This window comes from Haliotis cracherodii, unplaced genomic scaffold (genome assembly GCF_022045235.1).
Source record: "Haliotis cracherodii isolate W230 unplaced genomic scaffold, xgHalCrac1.p SCAF_22, whole genome shotgun sequence".
In the NCBI taxonomy this organism is placed as follows: Eukaryota; Metazoa; Mollusca; class Gastropoda; order Lepetellida; family Haliotidae; genus Haliotis; species Haliotis cracherodii.
The window spans coordinates 9,260,199-9,274,031 of record NW_027266278.1 but is presented as its reverse complement, the minus strand read 5'-3'; the positions used below and the strand labels follow the sequence as shown (position 1 = coordinate 9,274,031).

At 41.7% G+C, this 13,833-nt stretch overlaps 1 protein-coding gene across 8 annotated transcripts in view; it reads left to right on the top strand.

The window, feature by feature from the left end:
* LOC139471376 (rap1 GTPase-activating protein 1-like) overlaps window positions 1-13,833 on the top strand; it is a 326,858-nt gene that overhangs the window by 174,080 nt on the left and 138,945 nt on the right. The window contains exon 1 of one of the 8 annotated variants that reach the window (XM_071253720.1): window positions 12,060-12,101. The exons of the other annotated variants lie outside the window; for them this stretch is intronic. The gene's annotated coding sequence lies outside the window, so the exon portion shown is untranslated. Of the gene's footprint in view, window positions 1-12,059; window positions 12,102-13,833 lie in introns of those variants that run through there. 8 annotated transcript variants of the gene reach the window in all.

The following is a 13,833-nucleotide window of genomic DNA, read 5'->3' as shown; positions in this document are numbered from 1 at the left end:
CATCCCACACCTGTCTCTGCATCCCACACCTGTCTCTGCATCCCACACCTGTCTGCATCCCACACCTGTCTGCATCCCACACCTGTCTGCATCCCACACCTGTCTCTGCATCCCACACCTGTTTCTGCATCCCACACCTGTCTGCATCCCACACCTGTCTTCATCCCACACCTGTCTCTGCATCCCACACCTGTCTCTGCATCCCACACCTGTCTGCATCCCACACCTGTTTCTGCATCCCACACCTGTTTCTGCATCCCACACCTGTCTGCATCCCACACCTGTCTGCATCCCACACCTGTCTCTGCATCCCACACCTGTCTCTGCATCCCACACCTGTCTGCATCCCACACCTGTCTGCATCCCACACCTGTCTCTGCATCCCACACCTGTCTCTGCATCCCACACCTGTCTGCATCCCACACCTGTCTGCATCCCACACCTGTCTCTGCATCCCACACCTGTTTCTACATCCCACACCTGTCTGCATCCCACACCTGTTTCTTCATCCCACACCTGTCACTGCATCCCACACCTGTCTCTGCATCCCACACCTGTCTGCATCCCACACCTGTTTCTGCATCCCACACCTGTTTCTGCATCCCACACCTGTCTGCATCCCACACCTGTCTGCATCCCACACCTGTCTGCATCCCACACCTGTCTCTGCATCCCACACCTGTTTCTGCATCCCACACTTTTCACTGCATCCCACACCTGTCTCTGCATCCCACATCTGTCACTGCATCCCACACCTGTCTCTGCATCCCACACCTGTCTGCATCCCACACCTGCCTGCATCCTATACCTGTCACTGCATCCCACACTTTTCACTGCATCCCACACCTGTCTCTGCATCCCACACCTGTCTGCATCCCACACCTGTTTCTGCATCCCACACTTTTCACTGCATCCCACACCTGTCACTGCATCCCACACCTGTCACTGTATCCCACACCTGTGTCTGCATCCCACACCTGTCTCTAAATCCAATACCTGTCACTGCATCCCATCACGACACCTGCCTGCATCCTATACCTGTCTCTGCATCCCACACCTGCCTGCATCCTATACCTGTCACTGCATCCCACACCTGTCTCTGCATCCCACACCTGTCTGCATCCTACACCTGTCTCTACATCCCCCCCCCCCCCCCCCCCCAAAAAAAACCCCCAAAAAACCACCCCCCACCCCCACCCCCGAACTATGATGAACATTACACACACATGCCAGGCTTCTAAAACAAGACCCACTCCTTTCATTAGATGCACTGAATTCCTTTGAAGACGTAATTCCCTTGATGAAGATGATGTACGTTAGCGATTTAGAACTATATTGGAGGACCATGGTTCTAATTCTCCGTCCACATGGACATACTCCTTTCTCCCAGCCTTCACTGTAGACAAACGTCTCCAGTTGTTGGTGGAAATGGACGTTGATGTAAAGGTTTAATGACTACCTGCAGCGCTGGTTGACAGCCAACCTGCACTACTGCTGCTCTCCACCGTATAACTGTTCCTTAAAGTAGCAGATGAAAGAACCGCCATCTTTCATGTTTCTGGCTTGGGACTTTCATGTGATTGAGCTGAACTTTTAAGCTGAAGTGAAATAATTTTCCTGATGGCAGTGTTGACGCTATATTAATTGAACGTTCTGTATTGCTAATCGTCTTTGGAGACGTACAAGTTATCAAGTTAACTTCAGTATATGTTTGAATTTTTAATTGCTGTTCATCTCTCTGTCAACAGTTTAGAAATAGCATTTTCAGAGCCATTTTGATCTCAATATATATGTAGAATTTTTAATTTTTTTTATCCTAAATTGAACCTAAATTGAACCTAAATTGTATTTGGATGACTGCACTGAAGCCCCCTGCTTGAGCGCACTGATAAATCACACAACTAAATGGCTGTCTTACTGTGTTAAAAGCATGAAAATTCAAATCGGATGAAGAAATAGTGTTTGGGGGATGCTTGATATTTTGAAATTAATCGTCTGTCCCCTTGTGATTTGAAAATGAGATTTCCATGCAATGATAATAGTGTTTCAGGAAAATATCTCTGAGTGACTCCAGAACAGACCATCTGAGCTTTACTGAGGTTTCCAAGAGTTACTTCCCTTGATATACAAAGCATTTGCAGCAAATGGTGACATGGTGTTCGACGTCAGGTTCAAGATTATTTCACTGTTATTTTACATTGTTATGTAACTGCAATAATTTTGAATTAAAAACGAAACCCAATTTCACCTCACATAGGCTTATGATAGTCTTAGCACTTATCACAGGGAACACAGCCTTGTTAGGTAGAATAGGATTTGGGCAGATGCCATGATGTTGGTATCCCCCTAAGTGCTGACAGTAGGGCTGGGACGGGTAACTCGGGTACTCGTGTCGGGTGGGTCCCCACAGTACTACCCGGATCTGAGGACAGTCCTGTGATATATTGTTTAATGACAAAAACTCACAATAGCTCAGTGGTTACGCTACAAGTTTGCTAATGTTCGCATTTCTTTCTGATGATATACACATTCCTTTTGACTTTTATATGTTTGAGAAAGATATGTTTTAGTCAACTTCAGTGTACACATGACTCATTACATACATGTATCTAAATAGTTTTTGCCAGGGCTGCGGTAAAACAATTCCCAATCAGACATTTTGTTCCCAACTCTCGAGACCTACAGTATGTAGGGTCGGGTAATAGGGGGGCGGGTACCCGGGTAGGGGCGGGTAATAGGGGGTCAGGTACCCGGGTAGGGTCGGGTAATAGGGGGGCGGGCACCCGGGTAGGGTCGGGTAATAGGGGATCAGGTACCCGGGTAGGGTCAGGTAATAGGGGGTCAGGTACCGGGTAGGGTCGGGTAATAGTGGGCAGGTACCCGTGTAGGGTCGGGTAATAGGGGGGCAGGTACCCGGGTAGGGTCGGGTAATAGGGAGGCAGGTACCCGGGTAGGGCCGGGTAATAGGGGGGCAGGTACCCGGGTAGGGTCGGGTAATAGGGGGGCGGGTACCCGGGTAGGGTCGGGTAATAGGGGGGCAGGTACCGGGTAGGGGCGGGTAATAGGGGGGCAGGTACCCGGGTAGGGTCGGGTAATAGGGGGGCAGGTACCGGGTAGGGTCGGGTAATAGGGGGCAGGTACCCGGGTAGGGTCGGGTAATAGGGGGGCAGGTACCGGGTAGGGTCGGGTAATAGGGGGCAGGTACCCGGGTAGGGTCGGGTAATAGGGGGGCAGGTACCCGGGTAGGGCCGGGTAATAGGGAGGCGGGTACCCGGGTAGGGTCAGGTAATAGGGGGTCAGGTATCCAATTAGGGTCAGGTAATAGGGGGGCAGGTACACGGGTAGGGTCAGGTAATAGGGGGGGCAGGTACCCGGGTAAGGTCGGGTAATAGGGGGGCAGGTACCGGGTAGGGCCGGGTAATAGGGGGGCAGGTATCCGGGTAGGGTCAGGTAATAGGGGGGCAGGTACACGGGTAGGGTCGGGTAATAGGGGGGTGGGTACCCAGGTAGGGTCGGGTAATAGGGAGGCAGGTACCCTGGTAGGGTCAGGTAATAGGGGGGCAGGTACACGGGTAGGGTCGGGTAATAGGGGGGCAGGTACCCGGGTAGGGTCAAGCTGACAGGTTCCTGCCCTCAAGTGGATAACTTCAGCACTTGTGAATTAAAGCAGTTGTCGGGAAAATATTACAGGAATGGCTTGTAAATAGTGATCTAGCCAGTGTTTCCTTACTAAATGAGCCTCGGGCTGAAAAACACACAGCATTGTAACTGGTTCTCTCAGAGCTGGTCTTTGTTATTGTGTTCAAGTAGTACACAGTAACTTCCATCTACATGTTATGGCATACAGACAGTCATTTCATGACACCACATGTGTTTGTTTTTTAATTGTATGTACCTATGCAGAGTGTAATGTTTCATTAAAAAGGTTGTCTTATTTAATTTCAAAAATCTGTTTCTTAATATTGATTTTAGTATCAAACTGTCTTCATTTTTTATATGAAATGTGCAAAACATTTCAGTATTTTTCGCGATTATCTTTTGAGTGACAACATTATTTCTAGGACAACATTATTTCTAGATAAATTTAGACTATGTCATGGTTCCTAACATTATGGAATAGTAAATATTGATTTTTCATTGTCTTAGATATGTTTTTTTCTTCTGTATACCCTTATTTATATTAATTTAATATGGACAATTTTCTCATTCCTTCTTTTCTATTTTTTAAAAAGAAAAAAAAATATGCCCTTTGAAATAATTACAATTCCTGTTTTCAACAATTCTATTATATGTGAAGAAATACATTTGTGTTTGCTTCCTTTTTGAATAAGCACCTAAACCATGTCTGTTCAAGAAGGAGAAAATCAATACTTTAGATACATTTCCCAGAAGTCAGCCGACATTTATGTTTTCAAGATCTTGACTCACAGCTTGAAAGTATAACTGTTTTATGGGCTATCTATGCAGAAGTATCGCCATGGCGACCAGGATGCTCAGCATAACATGAAAGTTCTGCCATAAGGCAGTGGTGTAGCCAAGTGGTTAAAGCGTCCTCCTGTCACCTTGACACCTGGGTTTGATTCACAAATACATAGAGAATCTCACCAAGTGTCAAATATATCAACATGAGTTGATAAAAGTTAATACTCCGAGGTTTTCAGATGAGTTCATGTATTATATATTAAAAGACACTATGGTGAGATTCTATTACCATCCTAAATTAATCTTCCAACTTTTCAGTTTGTAAACCGTAATAACCTGTGTCTTGAGTGTAAAAAGAACAGGTAACCAGCTTCAGATGCAGAGAGATAAGTGATGTCATCTGATTGTGACGTCATGGTAACCGATGGTCACAATGGTCAACAAAGCATTGTGATGAAATTTCATTGTCGTGCTATCTCCAAGGAACATTACTAACATTATACGGCCATAGTCGTCACTTGTTCAGACATGAGGCTATAGGACTCTCATACTTTGCCGAGCTGCGTCCCGAGTATGGCCCCGAGCTGACTCGAGGGTACCCGTATGGAGCTCGTAGAAAGGTGGTACTAAACTCAGGGTAACTTGGGATACATCGTACTTATCTACGAGAGTTTTGAAACTGCTCAAAACACTTGGGTCGCCAGCCAACTCCTAACAAACTCAAACCACACTCGTCCTACTCAATAGTCAATAACAATATTCCAGCTATCTCACAGCTATCAACAATCAAGTGAGGGCCAAGTGAACCAGTGGTTGATAGCATGAGTAACATCCCCAACTGTTTGGATATGATGACATGCAATCAGCCAAGTCACCAAGCCTGACCATCTGAATGATGATGATGATGATGATGATGATGATGATGATCATCATCATCATCAGCAGCAGCAGCAGCATTCAGATCGTCAGGCTTGGTGACTTGGCTGATTGCAGTTTGGTATGTTATTCATGCTATCAACCACTGGTTCACTTGGCCCTCACTTGATTGTTGGTTGAAAGCAGCTGTGAGATAGCTGGACTATTGCTTGCATAGTGCTGTGTTAAACAGCGTCACAACAATCACTTTATTACATGTGTTTATATCTTTTAAAAGCTTCAAATTGTTTGACAATCCTTGTCTGGGTCTGTTTATACACCTCAAAAGTGAGGGTTTCAGCCCAGTGATCTAATAAGTAGTTCCAATGGAAGTGAGGTTTAAGCTATTATCCGTTGTATAACAATTACTTAAAGACCTTCACTATTTTTCCTGTGCCTTTGAACAGAGAGCTATTTACTCAGTATTCTGCTAAATGGATTAATCAGCTGGTTATTGTGACAAAATGCTTTCAAGGATTACCTAGAAATATCTGGCTTGGGGTTATTACATTTGGACCAAGGCTGGGAGTGAAATAGGAAGCTTATTTCTATAACTGATGTGACCGTTGGCTACATTAACCATTTAGATCCCATCAACACAATCAAGCAGAACATTTTTCAGTATTTTCCCAAAGTATTTCAAAAAGTATTTGCTCACATGTGTCATGATTTTTGTTTAAAGAAAAGATGTTAAAAGTTTGAAGTTTATATAAATTTCCACATCAAATATTTTTTTCAAAAGATTTCTTCCTCTGTAGTGGCTGTTCAGAGACTTGTAATGAGATATTATTTCTGATTTTACGCCAAGCATTAAGTGTGGGTATTCATTTGATTCCGATTTGAATATCTTATACAGACCTGGGAATTTGGGAATTGGAAAAAGTGATTTGTCACCTTAAAGGTTAAAAGGTTAAAGTATTTTACTTGACCTATGTATAGTGTTGGGCATAGTTGATGAGTGTCTGACAACGCCTGGCTTATATTTTGACTATGTGTAGAGTCTGATAGGCTGCGATTACCAGTTGATAGAGTGATCAATCAATCAGTCATTAATGTTTTTGGCAACAGAAGTTGATAACGCTTGTAGAAAGTAGTCACACGTTTAGGAACACAGGATTACTACTCACAGTGACATGATATCAATGTGTCGGAGTTACACCAGAAAATGGCAGCCCTCTACATCATCAGAGTAAGTTTAATTTCTCATTTGTTTAAGAATATTAAATTGAAAAAATTGCAAATCAAATTTTTATTTTAAAAAATGGGGTTTTGTGAGGTGATCTGTTTGTTTCACATTTTGTGTGCAAGACTTTTCTTTTGTTAAGAGATTGAGGAAAATTTCACACGAGAAAATAATCCTCAATGGAAGGCCGACTTAAGAGTGAACTTTTCGAAATGTCAAGTCAAGTGAAATTTGGAGCATTTTCATTTTGATTTCTGTGGCATTTCAATTATTTTGTGAAATAATTCACACTGCTTTTCCAATATTCTTTGTATTTGAATAAATCATTAAAAGCTCTTTGCTCAAGGGCTCTAGCTAAAGAGTTCAAATTAAAGCTTCTTTCATTGGATTTCACCTGAGTATCTGTCATCAAATTGTCTATTTTGCAGTAGCTAGCCAAATCACTGTCATCAAGTGTCGCCATTTAACACTGAAATTAAAAAGAATTTGACATCTAAAATTGGAAATTAATTGTCCAAATTGACATCATTAGTGGCCAAATGACGCACTTTCCTGATCTTTTATCCAATGTCCCATAAGATTTCCACTTTCAAGGTCTGTGGTATCTCAAAATAGAACTCTACACTTTTTCTTCATGAAAAGGAATGTTTTTTATCATCAAATCATTTTGCTGTCATGTTAGTTTTTATTGTATGCAAAAAAGCAATCCAAATTCAATCAATTGCCATGGCTTACATCTTGTCTGTAATTGAAAGATGGACTGTTATGTCGTAGATTTGTGGTGTGTGTATGGATTGTAATACTGATATATTGCGTCATAGTTGCCCAAAACATATTTTTGAGAACCTTTACAATGTGTCTGTATCATGTAGTGGAATATTATGAGGAGACAATGATTCATGAAAATATTTTAAACTTGTAAAGGGAACTAATGTTATATTTGGGATAATACTTTCTTAGTAAAGTACAGATTCTAGTACTTTTTTGGGTTGAGTCCCGTGCGGGATTCGAACCCACACCTGCCAGGGTGAGGCACCTAATCGCCAGCACACAAAGTCAGCGATCTAACCCACTCAGCCACCGAGCCTTCCACAAAAATGAAAGTCCGACAACAGGTAGTCTAGATCACATACTTTGAGTACCCCCCTGACAAGTGTAAATTGGCACGGCTCCATGGCCGAAAGCTATGAATACACAATGCCATTTAGAAAGTGGTCAAATGTAACTAATGTTATATTTGGGATAACACTTTCTTAGTAAAGTACAAATTCTAGTACTTTTTGGGGTTGAGTCCTGTGCGGGATTCGAACCCACACCTGCCAGTGAATCCCGCACGGGACTCAACCCCAAAAAGTACTAGAATTTGTACTTTACTAAGAAAGTGTTATCCCAAATATAACATTAGTTACATTTGACCACTTTCTAAATGGCATTGTGTATTCATTGTAAAGGGAAGAAGAACATTCTATGAATATCGAGACTGTGGCCTAGTCGTGGAGAGCATGTCCGGGGTTCGATCCCTGGCCGCATCATACCAAAAAATGTGAAAAAATGGTACACTTGTTATCCTGTCTGTCGGTCAGCATGAAGGGGCGACAACAAGGGAATGTCGGCTCGGAGTCAGTATACTGTGTCTGTGTAGGGTGTTCATGTTAAAATGGGGGCCACGGGTGGCCCAGTCGTTTAAGGTGCCGCGATTCGCTGTGCAGAGTTGCGTCCCTTCGGCACGCCAGAAACCTATGATTGTGGGTTCGAATTCCGGTTCACCCCGTTTATGTTTCTAGGTTTGTCAGCACCATACCCGTGCTCGTGGGTTTCACCGAAGTGGTAAAGGTCTGAGACCTGCATCACTTCGGGCTTTCCTCCCACATTAAGCTGACGCGCCGCGATATAACTGGAATATTGTTAAAAGCGGCGTTAAACCCAACTCACTCACTCACTCACTCATGTTAAAATGTGGCATGGTATCTCAGTTGGCTGGCACTATAAAACCGACGTAAGTCTGGGCTAGTACAAACAGCCACACACATGTGCATGAAGGTCGCGATGTGAGTGAAATAATCTTGAACATGTACAACAATATGCCAGTTTTGATTGATAGAAGTTGTTTTTTGTTTGTTGTTTAACACCGCACTCAGCAATATTCCGGCTATATGACAGTGGTCTGTAAATAATCGAGTCTTGACCAGACAATCCAGTGATTAACATCTTGAGCATCGATCCACGCAATTGGGATCGATGACATGCATCAACCAAGTCAGCGAGTCTGACCACCCGATCCCGTTAGTCGCCTTTTACAACAAGCATGGGTTGCTGAAGACCATTCCACCCTGGATGTTCACGGGGTTGTTAGAAGTAAGGCTATTAGATCATTAACTGGAATAGGATTGATTTTATCTGATATGAGACTTTACAGGTAAAACCAGTTGTCGTTTATGCAACAGGGATTGGAGTCATCCCACAGATGACACCCTTACCTTGTCAGCTTGCGATTGGTAACTCTTTGTTTTTTATCGTAAACATGTGCCATGAATGTAACTATTTGTATTTCATGCATAATGTTTACAATATTACCTTTAATGGTAAACAATGAGGATGTGTATGTGTTGATTACAGAATAATTAAAGGTGGGCAATATTTAGACATCTGAGGTCATGTTTAGCAGCTTAATTTGACCTTTAGACCTCTGAGGTCATATTTAGTAGTTTAGTTTAACCTTTTGAACTTTTCCACGTAAACATTTATACATATATTCATTTGATAATATTTGAGTTGACTTGCATTTTTATATGTATCTAAAAATTATGGCAGATTATCGTATTTAAGAAAGTTATCTAATATGTAATTGATGAATGTAGTCATTCGTCTGATTGACAGGGTATTAATTCTTTTCTAATTAATCTCGGCACCCATCTTTTCACCTGTCAGCTTTGTTCTAACAGAAGCTGTGCCTATAAGAGAAATGGCTATTAGATTTTTGATAAGGAAGTCTTGTGATTGTGATTAACAACCTTTCAATCATAGCACCTGGTCAAATAACATACCTCATTATAACACAACAATCGGGAGACAAATCTTCAAGCATTCTATTTTAGAATCACAAACAAAAAGAAGTTTTCATTTCAGAATCTAATTTAGATTAGAATAAGGTTTTCAATTTGATGCACAATTTAAGAAAAACCCTTATCAACAAAATATGCTTTATGATAGGGGGGCACCTGTTAGATTCTGAGGAAAATGTTACCTGACACAACTGTCAGATTTTTTCCTCTGAAAGCTGAATTCTGCACAAAATCCTTAGTGTCTCTGCATGCTATTAAGTTACTGATTTGAGTATGGTATTGAAATTGATGATACCGATTCCTCTGTGTGCAATGCATGCGGAGAGGCCATGTTGTTGTCACACGTTAATTGACATCGCCATTAACATCGTTGACAGGCACAAGAAATGAGTGTGTCACAAGTTATCCTTGTTGCGGAATCATGTAATCTAAACTGATTGCCGATCACCTGCGTCGATTCTCAACACAATATCGAGCTTTCTGTTATTATCTGCAGACTGGCTTATTGACATGGCGTCACAAATTCAGAGATAAATGGACTACAGAATACTCCATGGTTTCAAAGTGTGATTTTGTATTTATTGAAGGATTGTATGTGGAAAATCTGTTTCACTTCCTGCAAGAAATGATGATTTTCGTGTGGACATGTTGGCAGTTTGGATTTCAGGATCATGAAAAACAGATTTGGGATTTCTAGAATCCTGCGGTAATCCTGCTGTTGTTTTTGTGTCCTGCTTGATGCAAGTGTCACTGGGAGACGGGACTGGAAATTGAAACATGGCTGTAATAGCTTTCTTTACATATTGATTGGAGAACTTGAACTGTTGGAATCGATAAGTTAAAATATCCCAGTCGGCCATGTACTATGGAAACATCTTTGTATCTTGCTGCAGTCGTAGACATAAAATACATCCTTTTTGTCTCAGGGTTTAAGTGTATTTTGTACGTTGTTGCATCTTGAATGTCATCGTATGGTTATGTGAACTCTTTTGTCTGAAAAGTACATTAATGTTGCTGTACCATGAGTTGCTATGCGGTAATGGTGTGGGAGGGTTGATACAAAAGTCTTAGATCCAGGGCAGTCTGTTCGGGAGTAAATGGGCAGTTTTAGTGATTTATTACGGTGACATTTTATCAGGCTTTCTCTCATCAGTACATTCGGTTCCTGGTGTTAATTCGTTCTGTGACAAACATCGGACAAACATCATTAAGAAGAAATCCCTGCAATTTACTCTACAGCTGTATGGTCGGAAGCCATGACCTTGGAAATGAATAATATTTTTCTACCGAGATTGTCAACGTAACGTTACCTTCAGATAATCTGTGGCCAGATTTGGATGGAGTTGGTGTATCATTAACAAGTTTTGGTGATTGTAAATTGGTTCATTTGGAGGAAAATTGAAGGCTTAAGGGATAGCATGTCTTCAGCTGTATCAGACGTGTAAAGTAGGCAACCTTCGATTCTGCACAAGTAAGCGAAAAACAGGCTATTGTTGTCTTTGTAAGGTTTCGTTTGACGCAGTGTGACGTTATTTCTCTACCGGTTGGAGTAAAGGAATTCTAGCTTTTTGAGCAAGGATATGTAGGCAATCACAGTTCATTCAAAGGCTTTCCTGCAATCATTGAAAATTATGTGACCTTGACCTTTTGACCTCTTAATTTTGAAGGCGGAGTTTTCAACTTGTCGGAACAAATAAGTGTCCCATATTAGCAAGGAGAACAGGGTCACAGGACTGGTCGTTGAATATTATTTCATTTTGAACGATCAAGCCGTTCTAAAATGGAATGACATTTTGCAGATGTTTTAACAGTGGTTGAAAATGAGTGGTCTGACATGTGAAGGACATCTATGTGACGAGTGTTTCTTTTATGACAACGTTGTACGGGCAAATTGCTGCGATTCTGTAGGTGACATTTGAAAGTTGCACCGTCAATGAAATTAGACTCAAATCACAGGCTATTTCAGGGCACCACCGTTTTCTGAGGTCGTATTTCAACCATGATGGTTTTGTGTGTGAAGAGGATGCTGGTATTATAATAATATAGAGTACGGAGGACTATAGTTTTTGTCATTCAAAAGTCTCAGTGGTTTGTACTTGAATATATAATCTTGTACCAGGAACCAGGATGGATGCAGAACGGATGATTATGGAGAATTATGGAATTTTGTGGACAATTATCCCATCAGTCAACGTTTAACCAGTAACACGTATTGTCGCAGATTTTGGAGCCAACAAACAACTACAATTAACAACGCCATTCCATTGTTATTGTAGACTCTATTGCTGATATATGCGAACATTTAGTTGGTTGTGTGGGCAACAAATATTGAATATTTACAGTGTTGCTCACTGACCACTGTCAACTTGTATTGTCAGTTGGCCATTGTGAGTAGTTGTTGTTTGTTGTGAGAGTGTGGAGGTCCATTCTTCAACAACCATGGAGTATAGAGGCCGGCGCCGAAGCTTTAGCTTTGACCGAATTTTGGAATCCCGGCGAAGTCAAAGCTCGAAATACAGGTAAACTGTCTTGTGTTTCTTTAAACGAATACCATCTGGGGAAACTGTTTCCAAGTCAGTCTGTAGCAATAACCATATCTTATCTGTGTACAGTCGGGTTTGCCTGTCCTGTGATTGTAATAATTGAATATCTTTATTTGTTGTTCTTTGTTTTGTTTTTAAGACTGATATAGAATAAGATAACTCTTAAGATTTTTATTTGTTTTGTATTCAAGATTAAGTGTGTAAGATGCTGTATTCTTCAAATAACAATATGGTAGGGGGAACATTTGTTGGGGAACGTTAAGATTTGTTTCCTGTAAGATGAACAGGTGTGTTTTGCCTGCCATCTTTAATTCCCCCCATTCTTGATTTTTAAAACAAATATTCCAAATACTGTTTCAATTTAAAGGGTGTTTATTCCTACCCCATTTTTGTTGTCTTTTGACATTTGGGTGGAGGGGATCAATAAAACATTAAATAAAATAGATTTCTCCTTAGTATTCTGGACAGCTCTTCTACGCAAATGCTTGTCTATTTTCTTCCAACCTTCCCAAGGATGCTGATTGTCCGTAGTAGTTTGATGTGATGACGAGATTCTTTTTGGTAGTTCATGTATATGAATGATTTAATGACTGTCAGTGACTTTCATCACTCTATAGTCCCTGTGTAGATCCAGGGTAGAATAGGTCTTCATCAACCCATGCTTGCCATAAAAGACGACTATGCTTGTCGTGAGAGGTGACTAATGGGATCGGGTGGTCAGGCTCGCTGACTTGCATGGATTGGTTTTCATGATGTCAATCACTGGATCGTCTAGTCCAGATTCGATTATTTACAGACTGCCGTCATACAGCTGAAATATTGCTGTGTGCAGCGTTAAACAAACAAAAAACCAACATCACTCTACAGACACAGTCAGAGAGACAGACAGACAGACAGACAGACAAACATAAAGGCAGACAATTTATTTCAATAACATTCTACTGCCCCATGATATATTTATATAGCATGATAAATCACGCATGCTTTTGTAAAGTACATGTATATGTAACAATTTCTTTAATGATAAAGACTGCCTCCGTGGTCTTGTGGTAGAGCGTCCGCCCGGAGAGCGGAAGGTCCGGGGTTTGATCCCCGGCCGCGTCATACCAAAAGACGTTAAAAGATGGTACTTGTTGTTACCCTGTCTGGCGCTCGGCATTAAGGGGCTAAAACAAGGACTGGTCGGCTTGGAGTCAGTAAACTGTGTCTGAGTGGGGTATTCATGTTAAACTGCGGCATGGTATCTCAGTGTGCTAGCACTATAAATCGGCATCAGTCCAGACTAGTACAAGCAGCCACACAAACACACACACATACATGCACGTCGCTATATAAGTGCAATAATCTTGGACGTGACGTTAAACCCAATTTCACCTCACCTTTAATGATAAAAGGTATTGTGTGTTTCTTAATTTGTCTGTTTGTGCTGAGAACACACCCACATTATGAAGGACAGGACCATCACCTCTTTGCATTAGCTGTGTGAATTGTATTAGAGATCGATATTCAGTGTAAAATTGCAAGAGGTACTTTCTTCTTACAGTGGCATATCGGTCACATTTAAACATCACCGGGTATTCCTAAACTAGTCCTAGGTAACTCGGGTACTCGGGTCGGGTGGGTTCTGAGTAGGACCCGAGTACTCACAGGACTACCCGGACCCGTGGTTAGTCTCGTGGTATACAGTTATGACATAAACAATTAAACT